Genomic DNA, 7,253 nt, shown 5'->3' on the forward strand with positions numbered 1-7,253 from the left:
TTAACCCCATTATCTTCCACCCTCTGCTGATGGATCAGTATGTATGTCTGGTAGCATGTTCAAAGTTCAGGTAATTATTATCTGCCTTAACTTTTATTTACCACGAGACTATCTCAAATTTCCCTTGCACACGTTTAGTTTCGTAGTCACCTAGAGATGTGTGGAGAGCTTATCTAGCTCTTGTATGGCTCTCTCATTTTCAGATTTTCCCTATTAACTTTCTGGTTGGTCTGCTGCTTCCCCCAACTGTACTTCAGTCTCAAGCTAGCAGAGCTGTAGATTTGCCCTATTTTTTTTCTACTGCATTTGCCTCTTTTACTAACAGCCTTTCTGGGTGTGGGTTTTTACCTTCTGTCCCAAATCAAATCTTCCTGCACTGGCAGAAAATTGCTGGTTTTCAAGGTCAGCCTTGCTTTTGTAATCCTACTGCATTGACAAACTGGGGGATTCAGAAATGGAATGGGAGCAGCCCTAGGCAAAAAGGCTGCATAATTCCACTTCTCTTACCCAAAGTTCAGCTGATTTTCATGAATAAATGCTTCTTAATTTGTTGTCTGCCTTTAATTTCCAGAGGCCAGAGGTGATTGTTTTGGATTTTTTTCCCCCAGTTTTATACTTGTTTTATTGGTTGAGTGGGAGGCTTTTGACCTCTTTTCTTTTTTTTTTTTAAATTATTTATTTTTGGCTGTGGTTGGGTCTTCATTGCTGCATGCAGGCTTTATCTAGTTACAGTGAGCGGGGGCTACTCCTCATTGCGATGTGAGGGCTTCTCATTGCGGTGGCTTCTCTTGTTGCAGAGCATGGGCTCTAGGCACGCGGACTTCAGTAGTTGTGGCATGCGGGCTCAGTGGTTGTGGCTCACGGGCTCTAGAGTGCAGGCTCAGTAGTTGTGGTGCACGGGCTTAGTTGCTCCATGGCATGTGGGATCTTCCCGGACGAGGCCTCAAACCTGTGTCCCCTACATTGGCAGGCGGATTCTTAACCACTGTGCCACCAGGGAAGCCCTTGACCTCTTTTTGATTTTTTAGCCAATTATATGTTTTTAAAGCATCAGAGTGCAGATGTCTTATTTTACTTATGAATCTAGTTTATGGCCAGAAGGAGAAGGACCTGCTTCCTCAGGCCAGTATTTCCCTCTTTTCAGAAGTATCACATCAGAAGTGATACTTTGATGTTGCAAAATACAATCTATTTAAAGATGGCAGTAATTTATAGATTTAATTTGATTTTTTTTCTCATCACACGTGGATGACCTGTGGCATGCTAACTGTGAGATTATTTGTGTAGGTGGTATGACTTGGTTACTATATACATAAAAATATTGATGAGTGGGATGCATATCATTAAGTTCCTTATTTCAAAGAGGATTTAAAGGTTATGCATTTTTGCAACTTTTAAACTGTAAATGTAACTTTTAATTATCAATGTTAATGGAGATGAGCAAAAGTGTGATAATATCCAAATATTGGGCAATATGAAAATCATATACGCTGCTGAATGTTTTGTTTTTGTATTTCTATTGGAAAATAGTTTTATTTATTATACAAACAACAGTTTTTAGCTTCCAGGGTTAAACGCTGTATGTGTAGTCTTTAATGTAGTCTTGAGATTTCCATGGGAGGATTATTACATTATCATCATTCTACAGATGTGGAAACTGTGGCTGGGAGAAGTTAAGTAACTTGCTCAAGGACAGACATAAAAATTCATGTAATGCACATTAGAAACCCAGTTGGTCTAACTCCCACAACTTTGCTTGTATAATGTGTGGTCATGTGATGTGGAAATTCACAGTATTATTTCCAACTGGGGGTAATATGAATTTAAGAGGCGAGGCTTTTTCATTTCCTTATCCTCTCTTTCTGCTGAGCTTTCAGCATTGCTTCTGAGACTGATTAAAAAGTGTCCACTTATAGCAATTCTGGACTCTTCTACCTTGCTGACCTATGACTGCCTTAGGGCAGAGTGGTAATTGCTTTTATATACCTTATAGCTCTTGCTTTACTTGAGGCAACAAAATCCATAAGCACAATTGTTTTTAACCATCATTTAAATACAGGTAATCTTCTCTTTGCCTTCAAAGTATTGGAAAAACTTAGGTAAACAACTAAGATCTTAAAATTAATGTCTTTAAAATTCACAACTTTTAACCATGATGCATTAAACAGAGTGGTGCTCCAAATTCATTATTTTTTCTATTGCCTTTATTATGTGCAGATTACATGATGATGGCATAAAGAATATGAAAGCAATGATAATTTTTGCCACTAGTAAAAAGCTTTGGGATAAACAAAAATATTATACACTACCCTTGAGTTTCATTTATTTATTTCCAACATACTTTTCTCCCTTAAAGATATCATGGTTGTGCTCTATCCTTGCAAAACACATGTTAAATTTGAGTGATACTTCATATATGTGAGAGGCTACTTATTTGTTAAAATTCACTATTTTCTTGTCTGTTTGTTTGAGAGTACCTGTAAAGAGTGACCAAAGTGTTCCTGTCTTTCTGGGAGCCAGCCTGGAATGGACACATAGCTGAATGGACTAACTATGCTAATGTTTACCTTTTGAAAATGAATTAGCCGAAATCATTTCAATCTCTTTGATGCCTACAAAAGAGGTAGAAAAAAATCTCATGAACAAACAATGTAAACTAATCAGTCCTTACCTCTGCTGAGATGCTGCTGCTAGCTGTGGGCTTTCTAAAATGTTGAGGGAGATTCTGGATCCCAATTGGCTAAAGGCACACAAATAGTACCAGAAGCCATTCTTAGTGAAAAACGAGCAATAATAGAGGTATAGGAGCAGCTCATTTTTCCTCACTGATTTTTCTGAGTTTCAAATCACATTCCTCTTTTTATTAAAAAAAATATGTAAATAGCGAATCACGTTCCTTTTATCTCTGGAGGCTATTGTGCCCACAGCTTATTTCATTCTTAGGTAGCTTATCATTTGAACATATCAGAGCATCACATTGCACTCATTGTGGCTCAGTGAGAAGGCATAATTTTTATGTAAAGCAGGAATAGCTAGTAGAGGGTTCTTTGCTCCCAAGGTTTGCTCACAAATACCCCACACCTGCAGATATTTTCAAGGCCCTCAGATGTATAAATTGTCCTAAAAAATCACCACCACAACCATCACCTACTCTTCAGAACCCTCCCCAAACACACAGTTTCAACCAACTATTATATATATAGGCCCATAGAACCAAGAATGTGGTCTGGTGGCTTCTATGATAAAATGCAAACAGATAATTAATTTTAATTGAGAAAACTTTCTAATTGTGACCCCTGCATGTGTAATGCAATATTCTGACTTGTAGTCAGACTCCCCAGGAATTGAAGCACACAGATTGGGAGTCTGAGAAAATGAACAAGAGTGATCATAGCCAGATGCATAGCCCACAGAAATATTTCAGAAAGCAGTACAGTTTGCAGAGTCCCCATGCAAGCTCTTAGACATAAGGATTTTGAAGAGGAGATAAATGTCCCTCAATACCTTTTTAGATGAATAATACAGGCAAAACAAAATCTTTTTCTTCTTTATTTCAAATTGTTGGGAAACCTGCTAAATAGAAACTGCTACTCTAGAAATTAAGGGAATTGGAGTTGGCGTTAAGTTGTGAGTTTTCTATTAAGCTCTTTGGAATTCAGAATTGACATGTGGAATGTCAGCTATTGCTTATGACTACATAGCTGTGACAGTACATAAATAATAAATGTTCACTTCATCTATGTCCAAGAGCCTGGGATGACCTCACTGTCTCACTGACAGTTATTTCAAGACGTTTTTGATGAATCAAGGTGGAAATTAACATTCTTTACCATGAAACACTACCTTCAGGCTATTGGCTACAAGAAAAAGAGCAGGGGCTGTTGTGTTCTGATTTATTGGAACGTTCATTAAAATTCTCAGACGAAGCTTACCTTCGTCTGTATAAAACAAATATGGATACTGTTTAGCAGCTATATTATTTCTGTACCTTAGAATGTGTGATATTGTGTATAAGTATCAGCCAGGCTCCAAATAGAAACTACTCTGAGTTTAAAACAGGAGATTTAATACCAGATTGGCTAAACAGGTGATAGAAAAGCTGAGAAACCAAATGGGGGACACTTAGGTAATCTAGGAATTAACAGCAGGAAGTCATTACCATCCTATATTAATTATCTGTTGCTGTGTAATAAAGTTACCACAAAATTATTATCTCATACAGTTTTGAGGGTTGGGAATATTAGTGTGGTTTAGATGTTTACCTCTGGCTCAGATTCCCTCATGAACTTACAGTCAAGTTATTAGCTGGGGTTGCTGTCTTACCTATGGGTGCTTGACTAAGATGAGGCATCCACTTCCACGTTCACTTAGGTGAAGGTTGGTAGGCTCCAGTCTCTTGCCATGTGAGTCTCTCCACCGGGTTCCCTTATGTCACGGCAGCTGGCTTCCCCTAAAGCAAGTGGTCTATGAGAGGGAAAGAGTGCACTCAAGATAGAGTCCCAGTCTTTTAAAAAATATATCTATTGAGGTATAATTGACCTACAACAGTATGTTAGTTCCAGGCACACAACATAGTGTTTTGATATTTCTATACATTACAAAATCATCACCATGGTAAATCTAGTTACCATCTTTTGCCATATAAAGACATTACAATGTTATTGACTATATCCCCCATGCTGTACACTTCATTCCCCTAATTTATTTTGTAACTGGAAGTTGGTACCTTTTAATCTCCCTCACCTATTTCACTCATGCCCCAGTCTTTTTATATCTGAAATGATATCCCATCACTTCTGCTGTTTTCTATTTATTATAAGTGAGTCACAAAGTCCAGCCCACACTCAAAGTGGGGGAGGATTATACAAGTGTGAGAATACTAGAAGTATGTATATTAGTTTGCTAGGGCTGCGGTAACAAAGTACAATACTACAAACTGGGTGGTTTAACAGAAGCTTATTATCTCATTTCTGGAGTGTAGAAGTCTGAGATCAAGGTGTCAGCAGGGTTGTTTCCTTCTGGGGGCTGTGAGGGAGAATCAGTTCCATGCTACTCTCCTAGCTTTTGGTGATTTGCTGGCAATCTTTAGCACTCTTATCTTGTAGATGCATCACGCCAATTTCTGTCTTCATCTTCACATGATGTTCTCCCTGTGTTTGTGTTTGTCTTTCTCTATATTTTTGCTTTTTTATAAGGATGGCAGTTGTATTGGATTAGGGTCCACCCTGATGGTCTCAACTTGACTATATCTGCAAACCCTTATCTTCAAATAAGGTCACATTCACAGGCTCTGAGGGTTAGGAGTTGAATACATCTGTTTTGTGGGGGACACAAGTCAACCTATAGCAGTGAATATCATTGGAGGCTGTTTTAGAAGCTGCCTACCACATACTGCTAGTCTGGAAGACAGAGGGAGGGGGCAAGTCTCACAAGAGCCTGGTGGACCAGCTTTCACCTGACAGGAGCTAGAACCACAGTAAGCTGTCTGGTCAGAGGTGGGGTTGTGGAGAAGACTCTTTTGCTACCAAACTCTCTGCTACATGAGCATAGAGAGAATGGGAGAATAACCTGCTTCTTCCCCACTCTGCCCCACTCCAAAGTAGACAGTCCAGTCTCCCTTGCTGTAAGTCAGTTGCTCTGCCCCACTCCAAAGTAGACAGTCCAGTCTCCCTTGCTGTAAGTCAGTTGCTCTGCCCCACTCCAAAGTAGACAGTCCAGTCTCCCTTGCTGTAAGTCAGTTGCTCTGCCCCACTCCAAAGTAGACAGTCCAGTCTCCCTTGCTGTAAGTCAGTTGATAAGGGCACCTAAAGAAGTCAGCTCTTCTGAAAGACTGAGCAGAGCTGGAGAAAGGCAAGCTGTGGATCTGAGGCACATATGTGTTGTGTTAGATCTGCAGCAAGGTATTGCAGAGTGCTGCAGCAAACTCACAGAGACATTGCAGGATATTTTAAATTTTTTGAGGTTAACACAGCAATACTTGATATCTGTTGGACACCACATGCAATACTAGCTCAAGGTAGTTCACAGATTCAACATTAGATTGTGCTACATTCCTTTTTGATATCTTGGCAGTTTCTGTGTCCTAACTACTTTAGTAAGTGGAATTTTTAGATATGTCTCTGCCTAGAGGAGCCATGAAAAAATTCCAAAGACACTAAGGACTCCATGAATTGAGAACATTTTTGAACCTCTGACAATAGGCATTATTTATATTATTATTCACCATGGCCATATTTATAGAGCATACCTGGGGAGGTCAATTCTTTAATGTCTTGACAGCTAACTTCCTGCCCTCCATTATCCCATTTTGATCTTAGAATGACTGAACTCAAGGTTGGGCTATGAGGACTGTGCAGTTGGAATAATGTCAAGAGAATAGGAGAAGCCTTGCCTAAGAAGCTCAAGGTAACATTTATGGATCCTGGAGAGTGGAGCTTTAAGATTTTAGTGATTCATCTGCAAAGATGCCATTTAAAAGAAAGAAAAATCTGGACACATAGATATGTTCTAGCCAAACTGAGTATCACATGTTCGTATATAGTTCCAGCCCTTGCATCTGCTGTTTTTACTGCCAGAGCAGCCCCCCTACCCACACCCCCATATCACCTCCTATCAGGGACTAATTTTCCCTCTAGGGCTCAGCCAAGAGCTCCCTTACTGCCTTATACCTAGCCTGTGCTCAAACTGGCCTGTTTATGCTTTTTCATAGCTGCTGGTGCCCTCCCATTGTAACAGTTACCACACTGGACCACTAAGCATCTTTTATTTCTTCCTGCTGGTTTGTAAGCTCCATGAGGGAAACAATCATTTCTGTCTTGTCACCACTGTATCTTCAGTATGACTACAGAGCCTGGCACATAGGCACTCAATATATATTTAAGGAATGATTAACTGTTTTGGAATTAGATTGCAAAAGAGAGGTTACAGCTTTCATTACAGTGAGCCAAAGGTGGATGCTTCCATTGGTGACAGAGTATCTTCTGTTATAGTCCTCAAAGACACTACAACAGGAAATGGTTATTTAATAGGAAATGTAGTTTAGTCAGATCTGAATATTCACATTGTGACTCAAATATCAAGTGATATTGAGTGATATAAATCAAGTGACACTCGATTTACAGTGGACTGTTGTGCCCTTACTTGGCTTTTAAAGGTCACTCAGCAATTTTCCGTTTACGACTTAGTCTCTTCCATGTTAACTCAGTCTCTTTGAGGAAAGAAAGCTTTCCTTTTTCATGGAGAGGGTGGTCTAT

The sequence above is a fragment of the Neophocaena asiaeorientalis genome, unplaced genomic scaffold, assembly GCF_003031525.2.
Source record: "Neophocaena asiaeorientalis asiaeorientalis breed wild unplaced genomic scaffold, Neophocaena_asiaeorientalis_V1.1 scaffold249, whole genome shotgun sequence".
Lineage (NCBI taxonomy): Eukaryota > Metazoa > Chordata > Mammalia > Artiodactyla > Phocoenidae > Neophocaena > Neophocaena asiaeorientalis.